Here is a 13,777-nt window from a genome sequence, read left to right on the forward strand (position 1 = left end):
TGTCTCTCACCATTTTGCCTTTTATTCAGTTTACTGGAGTGCATAGGGTGGAGATGTGGCCACTTATCAAGGGAGGAATTAAGAGAGTATATAATTTGAATAGATAAGAATTACAGCAGGTGAGAGATTTATTGCTTTTCAAGAACTGCCCCCCTTCTTGAAAGCAATATTCAAAAGTGTGTTCTTAAGTGTGGACAGCTCCGCACCAAGTGTTTGAAATGGCAAGGTCTTCACCTTTAAAGATGCTTGAAGATGCTTCTTAAGGAACAGTGGTGCCTTTTACATTTTAATTTATTTTATTTTGCCTCCACTTCTGTGTGTCAGGGCTAACGTGGTGGCATTGCAGACTTCCCCAGCTCCGAACATTCTGCAGTGGAAGTCGCTTGACCATAATTTGTAATTGATCTGGGAAATATGAAAGCCCGTAGCAGGAAGGAAAGACAGAAATGTAACAATTTTGAATGGATGATCAGAGAGTGTGATTTGAAAGCATAGGCCTTGCTGCTTTGAAAATCAATCAGGCCTGGGGGGGGGGCTCACTTCCCACTTCGGGGACACAGCCTCCCTCTGGAGTGGAGGGTCATTTGTCCCCCCAGGATGTTTGTCCTTCTTTGGAAAACCCAGATTTACTGGAGGGAGGATTCCCAACAAATAGAGAAGGGGGCTGGGGTGGTAGGGCAGGGAGTGAGCAGCCTCATTGGTTTTCCAAAGCCTTGTGATTTTGTTAAAAAAAAAAAAAAGAAAGAAAGAAAAAAGAAAAAAAACCAAAAAATCCATGAATGTTACAAAAGTCGCATTTTCTGACTTATTTTCCTACACCCCTTTCCCCTTTTGTGAGTCCTGGTGGTGCGGCGTGGTAGTTGCAATGATTTGTTCCCTTTGATAATTTTGGCCTCATTCTCCAGGCTGTTCCAATCTCACTCACTGATGTTATTTTGGCTGATAATATCAGATGGTTTGGTAACAATTACCTCGCAGTTCCCTCTGCCCCTCAATTGTTAAGGAGCCCTGTCTCCCTTTACCCTATGGCTGGCTGCTGCTGGATTCCTCAGATCCATAAAACAACTTCTCTCATTTCTATGGAAAAGGAATACATCTTTTTTCCCATCCTTTTTAAAACTTTTGAATAATTTGTACTGCTGTCAGTTTTTCTCCATCTAGCAACTGCCTGTTAATTACAGTTCTTAATATTAATTAGCACTCAGGTTGTGTCCACATACCCCCACCCCAACATCCAAAACTACCCCCAGTGACTTTTCTCTCCTTCCCTCCCCTTCTTTGTCTTCTTCTGCCAGCCCCGAGCTCCTCCAAAGTCCATTTTATAATTTTGGTTGTCTAGGGACCTGGGAACAGTGTACCTTGCCATTGCTAGTGTTTTCATGGAAATAATTGAGATGTAATAAATAGAGGCATTCTGAGGTTACAGGTTTCTTGATTCATCTGAGACCACATACAAGTGTAAATTGTTGACATTTGTTTGGCTAAATGTACATGATCTTGCAGGAAGGGCAAAACAAATCCTTTGTACGTTCCATAGCTTTCTATGTGGATTGGGGTAACTGATATTTAATCCTAATATTAATCCCCCCCAATTAAGTTACCTATTCTTAGCTTTGGAAGGGCCTGTTTCATTCTAGAAAATATTCTTTATTTCTAGTAATTGCTGTTTAGATTCTTACACCTGTTTCCTTGCAAAAACTTAATAAGCAATAAAATAAGATAACTATGTGCCTCTGGCAGGAGAATCCTGCTAACATTTAACCATAAAGTGCCGAGTGTGCATTTATAATGAAAAGTGCAAAATGCTGGTGACTTAACAGTCATAAAGTAATTCCACAGAACCCGCCAGCCCTGGCAAATGTTGTGGCCTGCTACAGTGTGTTCACAGAGGAGGAGGCCTGCTACAGTGTGTTCACAGAGGAGGAGGAACCATGCAAGGAGGAAACTGGAGCTAGGCATCTTGGAGTACAGCTCTCCTGGCTGGAGTCGGAAGTCTGGGGATATGGTTCAATCTAATACAAAGTTGTAATAATTACTATGTCAGTAGCCAACTCTTCAGCTGGTGGCTGTGGTGGAATTCTTCCCCTGAAGTAGGATTTAATAGTCTGGCAATTAGATGCATTGATTTCTCTTAACTGTTCATTTGGATGTGTAAACGAAAGGAACTCACCACTGAGGCCAGCATGTAGACTTGCTGCCTGGCTCTGGAAAAGACTCATTTAGGTGGCAGTGGTGGGAGAGTGTGTTTTCAAGGCAGCATTAGGACCAGCTCCCTCTTCTTTTAACATTTCTCCCCATTTTAGCAATGAAATGAAGGGAGCCTGTTGTTCAAACACTTTTTAAAAAGACACAACAGTGTCTACTTCTGTCTGAAAAAGTAAAAACAACCATTGCTGCCTCTGGTGCTTCGAGAGTAACATCTTTGTCTCAGAGTGACAGCTTGGTTGCATACTTTTGGCATGTGGTCTGTTGGATATCAGAGGAACAAAACACTTTGTCTGGGCTCTTCAGCAGAGTGTCTTTCTCTCTTTCTCTCCTCCTTCACAACATTCTAGGACTTGGAGCTACCTGTACCAGGAGCTCTGTCAAGCCCTGAGTGGGGGTGACCTCCTTTGGGTGTTAAGGCCATCATCTTGGACCTTTTGGAAGGCTGGTGGCTGGATACATCAATGGTTCAGAATGTGTGTAGATTATAAACTCTCTTGAACATTAGTTCCCCCTTACTTCCTGCTCCGGGACCTGGTATTTTTCTTAAGTGTCACTAACTTATGGTATGCAGGCATCTTAACTGTTTCGAGGTAATCTAGTGGTGGATGGCTAGGTTTCCTGATGGCCCCATCCATTTTGCAAGGTGGGTCGGTGGCTTTAGGTGCTTGCTTTTCCTGAACCCTGGCTTCATGAAGTAAAGTCCAAACTTGTCTATGCATGGTACACTGATGTTTGCAAAGAGTATTATCTTTATTTCTTGAAAATATTTGTATAGATATCAGGGTTTCTTCCTATCTGAGTGAGTATCGGTAAAACAGAAGAGTACCTTGGAAACTCTTAGTGCCTGGTTATAATAGGTAACCTCAATAGGTGTGGTTGGGCCAATTTGTCAATTTCTGCAAATTCCCGTTGGCTTGCAAGGGCATTTTGTGTGTAGTTATATTAGTCTGTAATCAGAGTAGTTTTGCACTCAAAGTGGACTAGTGAAGCCTGTATTGGTTATATATCCCACTTGAATATTTCAGTGCTGGCTGTCAGTTTCCTTAGCCTGCTGTGGGCTCCAGGCAGGGTGAAGTGAGTGGAGGAGATAAAGATGGAAACTTTGGATTCATAGCATACCTGCCAGGATGGGGTAGCAGCCAGCGACTGGGGTTGTACACTCAGTAAATAAAAATATTTTACTGCTTTCAAGGATCACCAATTATCTGATTGCTCTGCATGGCTGTCTTTAAGGAGAGTGCTGTTTTACCTATCTTCTTGTACAAATGTTTGATTTTTAATGTCTTGTGAAAAGGGTTCTCTTTGTCTTGATTGATGTCAGGAATAAAAGCATGATGGTAATATCCCTTTGAAAGCTATTGTATTGTCAGCCCTGCCTGACAGCGTTATAGATTAGTGCTGTGAAAACACTGACATTTTCTTTGTTACATTGCTATTGTTCTACTTGCAAAGTCAATTACACAATGTTGGAGCTCAGTTACCCAGTTGACTTTGGATGTAGCAGTGTCTTTCACTGTCTTCTTGAAGATATAATTTTGTATTGTTATTGTTGCTTTGTTTTCTCCTTTTCCTTTTGAACCTGCCTCCCTCCCTGGTTACCTCCCCTTCCATGTGCTAACAGCACCCCCCCCATTCCCCCCCCAGAGTCTGAACATGTGAGCAAGGCAAACACTCTGGTTTTAATTGTGACCATCCAAATTCAAAGACCGCTACATCATTATCTCTGAATTCTTCTGCTCATTCATATCTCAGTGGCTTTTTATTAATATAGTGACTACAGCAGCCAAGATACATAAAAAACCCATCCAACGAGATTATAGTGTTGATAATCTCTTATCAAGTGGGTTGTTCTCTGGATTGGGGGTCACTAAGGTTGGCAAATTCAGAGCTTGCTTTTTAATTTTTTTTCCTCTTCCCACTTCCTAGAGCCTGCAATTCGAGCTGAACCAGGTTCCCTGGTAGATGGGACACTGGCAAACAGTTTATTATTATTATTATTATTATTATTATTATTATTATTATTATTATTATTACAGATGTAGCATTCAGCTAGAGCCATTGAGTTTGGGGTTTAGGATCCTGAATGGCCTTTTGTCATGGGTGGAAGTGGTCTCATAGGAGAAGCATGCAGTCCATTCTCCCACTGCAGATGACAAATCAGATTATAAGGTGTTGTTTTGAGGGGATTCCAGTCTGCCTTTTTGGGCACACTTGGGCTTGGGAAGGATTTACATCCCTGTGTGAAATCATGCTACTGAATGGAAGGAAGCCTCGACATGTCTAAAGCTGAAAATGGTTCCAGAGGGTGTTTTTATTCACCTGCCATCTTCACCATCCCTCCCTTCTCCAGAACATCTGAAAGTCCTGAGTTCCCTAACCTTGTCACGGAAGAGGTAGTCACCTGGAGCAGGGGCTCGCAGAACTGTCTCTCTCGCCCCACAGAACAGGGTGTAGGAGATATGCTGGTGCTGCCCGCCACCACCGCAGACTGCAGATGAAGGGCTCCATCAGGAAACTCCATCCAAGGACACTAATTGTGGGCCCCCGGAGTTATTATTATGAACCACCAGACAAGAGCCTGTGTTTGCCAACAATTTGTCAGAACTAATTTTGTTTTTCTCCAATAATTGAAAATTAATGTCTTGAAGTGAAAGCATATGTTCATGTCATCTTCTGAATTGGGATATAAAATGGGGCTCTGTGGATGTGCTCACTAATCTAACAGCAATTTCCCTCTCCTCTATAATGGGGGTTGCTCGGCCTATGTCACCTAAGGCCAGAGATTGGGAGCTGAGAGAAGGGGGCCTGGGTGGCACTCCTTGTGCTACTTGGGGGTTTGGAGCTGTGTGACTCAGGCACACACTCCAGTGTCTCTGGGCCTCCTTTGTCTAAACTGCATGGTGGACATGGTGGTCAGGACACTCCCCTCTCAGAGCCGCTGTGAGGGACAAATAAAATGATGGCAGGTGTGTGACGCTGAGCTCCCCAATGTGGTGGGAAACGAAAGCTCAGAGAGGTCAATTGCCTACCTCAGGCCACACAGCTTCCTGCAGGGAGATGATGTCTTCACTCCACTGTCCCCTTCTGATTCTGTTTGGGGACTGGGAATCGGCACCCCCTGGCTGGGCTGCTCGAGATTCCCTGGGAAGGAGGAGCGTGATGGAGACGATGGGTGTGGGGGACCCTCACGCTCCCTGAAAGGCAAAGAAATTGTTTGCAATTTCCTTTGCTGAAAAGCACCTGGGGAGGTGACAGAAGGTAGCCTTAGGGCAGGACATTATGGTGCAGAGAGAGGAAGGTCGGGCACAGTGGTGTTTGGGGGTGGCCTTTGGGCTTCCCTGGACCAGAGAGACTGCAGCCCTGTCCCCACAGCAGCACTCACCGGCCTTGGCCCTCTCTGTCCCTGGACCCTGTCTGCTTGTCCCTTTCTCCCTCCCCGAGAGCTCCCGCTGGTGCCTGCTCCTTCCTCTCCCTGCACCCCTCCCCCCACCTTGGTCCCGAAAAACACGGCACCTGGTGGGGGGGGCTGCCTGTCTGGAGATGGGGGGCAGGGCAAGCGGACGCCCAGCTCTGGGAGGGGACAGGCAGGGGTCACCCTCCAGCCCCCAAGGGATCCACTGAGGCCTTGGAGGTTCCACTCCAAGACCTGCTTTCTGCACCCTGAGCCCTGGGCGACCTGAGAATAGGCGTCTGGGTCTTGTTAAATTATATTAAAATGATTTCATGGGCCGGGTGAAGTGGGCCACACCTGTCACCCCAGAGGCTCTGGAGGCTGAGGCAGGAGAACCGCCAGCTCAAAGCCAGCCTCAGCCACAGTGAGGCCCTGAGCAGCTCAGTGAGACCCTGTCTCTACAGAAAACCCACTATAAGGCTGGGGATGGGGTTCAGTGTTCGAGTACCCACTCCTGACCCCTAAATAAGTAAATGCCACGTGGTTTTTTTTTTCAATGTTGCTTCTAGAAAATTCAGAAAGTGCCTGTGTGTAGCTTTCACCCTTTCCTCCTGGACAGGGCGGCTCTTGAAATTGAAGATGTCCATCCTGGTCACCAAGGAAGTATCTGTCCAGCCTTAGCCTTTGGTTTGTGGCTGCTTTTCTCCTCTGGTCTGTTCTCTTACTTTAGAAAGGAGAGAGAAATTCTCCTCCCACTGAAGCAAACGAGGTTGAAGTGGGGAGATCAAGGAATTCTTGCCACTAATGACGGTTTCAAGGCCCCCCATTCTGGAACCCACCCCACCGTGTCCTCATGGGGGTCCGGGCAGTAAGGGTGACATCTTTCTTGACTGGGGTCACTCTTAGACTCTGAGGTAGGTCCCTAGATTCTTCCCCTTGCTGGGGCCTGATGTTCACCATCAGAGTTGACTGGGTAAGACCCCGATGGAGCAAGGCCTGCTCTTGGCACCCAAGGCTGGGGAGCCTTTGCGAGGACTGCTGGGGTGGCCCAAGGGGGCAGCAGGGGTGGTCCAGGGCTCAGAGTGGGAGCCCAAGGCCAGGCAGGAAGCTGATATGAAGGCCTACACATATGCCAGGCATCTCCTGTGTGCGCCAGCCTGGATAGACACACACGGACCCTGTGCTCAGGAGAGAGTGGCTGAGAAGTCCCAAGCTCCGTCACCCCGTGCTGGTGGGTCATAAGCACTGTCTCACCTGGCTTCCATGTTGGTCCCGTGAAGCAAAGTTCACTGTGCACCCCATGTCCCTGAAGAAGAGCCTGAGGTCAGAGAGGGGCAAAACCCACATTAGCTGGATTCCAGTCCTTCTGTGCGTGGCCCCAGACCCTGAGCCTCCCTGGGGCCTCCCAAGTGTGCTCTGTGCAGTGGGACCTGGGAGGTCCTGCCTCCCTCGGTGACCCTGCCTTCCTCCAGCCATCACGATGCTGAATTCATGGTCCCTGCTGTTAATGGAACCCTGGAGAACCACTGCGTCCTTTCAGCCTGTGCCACCCTGGGGATGGTGACACTCATGAGTTGACTCCCTGCTGAGTAAAGGACTGAGCACTTTGATTTTCCCCAAGTGCCGTTGAGTCTCCTGGGAGGTACGGGGAGAGGAGAGAGGCCTGTCTGGATCTCGTCACCTGCCTCCTCTCAGTGCCCCAGCCTCCCTGGGTGGTGGCAGGGGTGCCCAGGGCACGTGGTCAGCCTCACACTGGAGCATGGACCTGACTGCACCCCCTCCCTGTGTCCTGGGCGTGAGGTCTTGCCCAGGAGACTTCAGCTGGCCAGGCCTCAATTGGCTCCCCCACATCCGGGAACAAGGACCCCAGTCCTGCAGGACATGGGGACTCGACTGAGGGACCATGGGAGGTTCTGGAGGAAAGGAGGCTTCCCTGCCCACCTGGGCTTTGGTGTGGTGGCACTTCACTGATACATGTAGGGACAAAGATGGCTAGGGACATTATTAATAGAGTTGGAGTTATAAGATATCAGCAATCCTTACTGAGACCTGGACACCATTCTGTCCTCACCTCTTCCACTCTCCTCTCCCGCCCCACCTCAACTCCATCTTCCGGCGTCTCACCAGCCAGGCAGCCCCTGCCTCAGGGCCTTTGCATGGCGCTTTCCCACCGCCTGAATCACTTTCTCCAGAAAGAGTCACGTAATCACCCCCTTCTCATGAAGTTGCTGCCCAAATGTCACCTTCTCCAATAGGCACCTCAGGACCCTATTGAAAACTGCAGCCCCTCGCCCCTCATTCTCCCAGCTCTTCTCTCTATAGCATCCTTCATTTCCTATCAAACCGTATTTTTTAAAAAGGACAGGAGTGAGGACATCATGTTGGTCCCACCACATCCTCGGAGCACCCTGTGTGGACCAGGCTGTGTGCCAGCTGCAGAGGGGACACTCAGGAGCCAGACAGTCAGGTGAGAGTCCCGGCTTTGGAGAAAGTGGACAAGAATCAACAGTGTTAATACCTTAAAAGGAGACTTTCTTAAATATTCTGTTTTTTTACTTGTAGTCAGACACAATACTTTTATTCTATTTATTTATTTTTATGTGGTACTGAGACTTGAACCCAGGGCCTTGCACGTGCTAGACAAGCACTCTGCCACTGAGCCATGACCCCAGCCCCTTAAAAGGAGACTTTTTAAAATATGTATGAGACTTTGTAAGGAAGGTTATTGATAGGAATTGTTTTGATTTTGCTGTGTATTTGTTTTAATTTGGGCATGAGGACCTCTGGGTTTACATTCAGGCATCTGGAAAATAGGAAGTTTATGCAATTGAGGATTTTCAGAGTTCCACAGTGTTGTGTGCTGTTGACTGAGTATATCAGAAAGTATGAGCAGTTCTGTATATTAATAGTGAGTTCTGTGCCCTTTAATAGTGAGAGAGTGGCTGCATGTACTATGGGTCTGTGGGAGTACTGTGGATTTGTAGATTCAGACGGACACGTGTGTTCCCAGACTTCTGTAATCTAGGACAGTGAATGTATTTAGCAAGTGTGATGGCTGAGTATTTATTCTCAAACTGTAGATGGGTGGTGTGTGTTTCCACTGAGAGAATGTAGGAGTTATATTTATATGGGAATACAAGTTAGGAGGATTGGGTACTGACAGTGTATATGGGTTATTATGACATGGTGGGACTTGTGAATAATTATTAAGAAGAGGGTTTGAATGGAGTATTTTGGTGAATACTTTTTGATATTCACAAAATATTGATTTTTTAATTTAATTTTATTTTGTGGTTAGGGAAGGGTGTGACATTAGAGTGCAGGGGTAAAACGTGTGTATTAGAGCCACACATATGTTATGTGTGTATTTGGGAAATGACAATGAGTAGATTGTAGGTGACATCATTGTTGTGTACATTTGGAGAGGGTTGGGAAACTTTATGTGTGTTTGGGAGTTGGTGTTTGCATATCAAGTGATTCTGGCAATATGGACTCATGTTTATGTGTGTATGTTTGTGGTTGTACCTGTGTCATTTAGGGTTAAGGATGTCACATTTTTGTAATCAGGGTATTTCTGGTTGCACTCAATCTTGGAGAAGTTCAAAGAGATTTTTGTGTATATTGTATTTCTGATGAGAGGATCAAGACTGTGAGATTTTCCAGAGTACTTAGGGTTTTGTTTATGTGACTTCTGGTAACAAATAGGGTTTATTTTGTGTGTGTGTGTGTGTGTGTGTGTGTGTGTGTGTGTGTGTGTGTGTAGGGGGTTTGTATGTTGTATTTCTGTGTGCATGCATACTCAGTGTTTGGTTATATCATGTGCATGCCTTCAGGAAGTGTAGAGTATACAGGAATGTATAAGCCTGCATTTGGAAAAGTATACATTATAATTGCATGTCTGTCAGTACAGGCATGTGTATTTGTGGGTATGTATATATTTTTTTAGAAAGGAAGTGGTGGTGTGTGTATTCAGGGAAAGCAGGGATAAAGGTGATTTATGCATCTGTGTTTTTGGTGGGATGGCAGTGAGTTGTGGGTCATGCACCTGTTTCTAAATGTGAGGTGTTTTAATGATATCTGTGGTGGAAGGGGGTTTAATGAGTGTGCATCTTTACATGTACGTGCCTCAGCAAGAGGTGTTCTCAGGTCTCTTTGGCTGGGTGGCATGTGTGCATCTGTGGCCGTAAGGGATGGCAGGAACACATTGGTTATGGCAAGCCTTTCCCAAGTGCACTGATGCTTGTTCCTGTTGATCTGGAGCTCCAACAGTGATTTCTGAGTTCTCATTCTTATCTGACATCTGTCTACATTAGTTGTGGTGGTGGGTGGATGTGCCTCTTGGATCCTGGGCTGATGGATGGGAGCTGATCAGGGATGGTCCCTCAGGAGTGGTGGGGGGAGCTTTTCCTCCAAGATGTAAGGTATGGCCATTGTGATTCAAAGGGACTGACTCTGGAAGGAAACTGCCAGGAGTTTCACAGATCCAAGGACAATTGTTGAGAGAGTTGTTTGTTTGTCCACCTGTTGCATCCTCCCTTGCATTTTTCCCTCTGCCAAGACAAAGTCAGAGACCCTAAGCACAAGTCTCCACAGAGCCCTCCCAGCTTGGTGGTGTCCTTGGCCCATACGTGCACATGACTGGCCTCATGGTGTGCATGCTCTGGCAACATCACAAGCTCTATAATTATTACACCACTGCAACTCAGTCAGATTAGGAGAGGAGTTAAGAACTTATTGTACAATGATATTTATTTTAAATTTTCCTGTGGAGCTACCCTCATTGTATTCTTTTTTTTCTTAGCATGACCAAGTGAGTGATTCATCCTTTCAACCTGAATGATCCTTTCACATTTCTACTCATAGAGAAATTCCTTCTGATAAGTTTCTACTAGTGGAGAATTTACTTGGTTTTTATTTGTGTGGAAATTAGCAAAATGAGTTTAATTTTATATACATTTTCAAATATTCACAGCAAAGTTTTGTCATGTCAGCTATTTGGGAAGGCACATCAGTGGTGTTCATTACACTTATTTTTCCATTCTTTGGAAACCACCATGCAGCCACAGAACTTTTCTCATCTTGCAAAATTGAAGCTAATTTGTTAGACAGTAATCATCAATTTCCCTCATGCTCTAAGAAGTCACCATTCTCCTTTCTGTATTATTTTAATTACTCTGTGTACTGCACTTCATATAAGTAGGATCGTACAGTCTGTATTCTCAAGGTCCATCCTTACTCTACTATCAGCCGGGATTTTCTTTGTTTTTTAGACCAAATAATACTTCATCATGTGCTACATGTAAAAAAAAAAAAAAAAAATATTCCTTGGGATAGGAAAAGGGCAAAATTGTAGAATGAAATTGACCATACTATCCTATATACATATATGAAGAGACCACAGTGAGTTTTATCTTTATGTATATCTGTAAAGCACGAGTTAAGAAAATTATAAATACATGGATGGAAGACCAGTATAGAAGAAGAAAGGAAACTGGGTCAGGGAGGAAGGGAGGGAAAGGGCAAGTTCTTGAGACTGACATGGAACAAACTATATTCCATGCTTTTGTATAACTATAATGCACAGCTAAAAATAAAAATATTCTTCCTGAATGTACCCTTGAGTATAATAAATAATCCTGTAGTAATTACAAACATATAAATATCTCTTCAAAAGAAGTAGAATTGAAGGGTCATTTGAATGATCCTTTTGATAATTTGGGGAACCACCAATCAGTTTCCCATAGAGCCTGCACTACTTTGCATTCTAACCCACTAGGGTTCTGGCTCCATCACATTCTCAGCAGCACTGGTGTTTTCTGTTTTAGTTGTGGTGGTGGGTGGATGTGCCTCTTTGTTCCTGGACTGGAGAATGGGAGCCGATCAGGGATTTTTCTGTTTTCTGTTTCTTTCTGTTTCATCATGTTTTTGAAGCTGGATCTCATTGTGATTTTGATTTTGATTTCTCCACTTATTATTGATATTGAACATCTTCCCATGTGCTTCTCAGCCATTTGCATATCTTCTTTGGAGAAATATCTGTGCAAGTCCTTTGCCCATTTTAATATTGATTTGTTGTTTTCTTCTTATTGAGGTATAAGGGCTCTTTATATCATAGATCTTAAATTCTAATCACAAATATAATTTTCAAATGCTTTCTTGCATTTAGTGAGTCATCTTTTCACTAATGACTGTGTCCATTGATGAATCAAAGTTTTGGGATTGATGTAGTTCAGTTTGTTTCTTCCTTTTGGTGCCTGTGCTTTTGATGTGCTGTTCAAAAAGTCCCTGTCAAAATCCCTTGTCATGGGCTTTTTCTATTGTGTGTTATGAGTTTTATATTTCAGATCTTACACTTAGGTCCTCTATTTATGTTGAGTTAATTTTAGTCCATGGTGTCAGATAAGGGCCCAGCTTCCTTGTTTCATGTGTTGCTATCTATTCAGTTTTCTCAACAGTATTTGTGGAAAATACTGTCCATTTCCATGGAATGCTGTTGTCAGAAATCACTTGAGAACTTTTTTTTTTCATTTCTGAATTTCTTACCATGTTTTATTAATCAACATTTCTGTCTTTTGTGTTTGTATGACTGGTAACTTTATAGCATGGAGTTTTGAAATTATGACAGGTTAGATCACCAATTTTGTTCTTGTTCAAAATGTTTCTGAAGTTGGTTGTTTTCACATTCCCTATCATTTTAGGTTGGAATTTTAAATTTTTGCAATGAATAATCTCTGCATCATGTACAACAAGACTGGGATTTTAATTAAAATAAGATGTATTCCATGTTTTTATGTATAAATTAAAATATTCTCTACTATCATGTAAAATGAATATGAGTAAATAAAAATATGAAATAAAATGGTATTCATGAAAAAAAGAAGTTAAGAATTTTTTTAGGGATGGAACAGAAACTGTAGATTTCTTTGGATAGTGTTGATATGTTAACAAGTTTAAGTGTTCCTGCCCATGATGGTTTGATATCTTTCACTTTTTGGTGTTACCTAAGTTTTATTGCTTGTTTTAAAGTCTTCATGTTTGATCTACTTGATTGGGTAGTATTACATTGGGTCTAGTATTACATTTTATTTTACTTGTCAGATGAAATTGTTTTCTTGATTTTCTTTCCATATATATATTTTTATTATTAGTGTATAAAAACACAGTTTGTGTGTGTGGGGTTTTGTATTGGTACCTTTGCTGAATTTATTCATTGTGGTGATTATTTTCTTGGAATCTTGAGATTCTCCAGATATAACTTTATTTTGCTGATAAACAGAGGTTTTTCTACTTCTACCTTTCCATTTGGCATGCCCTCTGCCTGTACTGCTTGCAGATTGATCTGGCCAGGATTTCTAATATGTTAAAAAGAACAAGTGAAAGCATGTAAATTTGTCTTCTTTCCATTTTGGGAAGAAAATATTTTGTTTTTTGATTATTTAATGTATTAGAAGGTAATTTCTCATGTGTGATCTTTATTTTGTTGTTGTTTGCATTTTTCTTTTTTTTCAGTATCAAGAATTGCATTCATGGGGGACCCAACATGGTGGCCAGCGAGGAGGCAGCACTTTCAATACCTCCAGAGTAACGGGATCAGAGAGACCCATTAATACACCTACATGCAACCTGCTGAGAAACTTCTAGCAAAATTCCACTGAAAGGAGACCTTCCGGGAATTAGTAAGTTTATTGGAAGTGTCAGTTTGTCTCGGCCAAGAGGCGCAGGGGCCCAGTCCCGCCCGCCGCCGCTGAAAGGCTGCTGCTAGCCCGGCAGCGAACCTTCAAACAGCCGCTGCCTGCCCGGGCCCCTGCCGGCCCTGCTCTGTGAACCGCACCCGGCTGTTCGGCGCTGCAAACGACCCCGCCCCCCATTCGGCGCTGCAAACGACCCCCCCTCCCTCCCCTCAGGTGAACAGCTCCCGCCCGCCAGGCTCTGTGAACGGCCCCGCCCAATCGGGGAAAGGCCCCGCCCGCCTGGCTCAGGAGGCGATGTGAAGGGACTCTAACCAAGCCTTTATGAAATAGCGAACTGGGAGCTAAAACCAGAGATTGAATCAGACCAGAGACAAGCCAGTCCCACCCCTCCCTTCGGATACTCCGGCAAGGAGCCAGGGGCCCGCCATAGCAGAGAGGGGAAGTCACCAGAATTCGGCCAACAAGATTCCTTCCCAGCGGAATCTAC

The sequence above is a fragment of the Marmota flaviventris genome, unplaced genomic scaffold (assembly GCF_047511675.1).
Source record: "Marmota flaviventris isolate mMarFla1 unplaced genomic scaffold, mMarFla1.hap1 Scaffold_49, whole genome shotgun sequence".
NCBI lineage: Eukaryota > Metazoa > Chordata > Mammalia > Rodentia > Sciuridae > Marmota > Marmota flaviventris.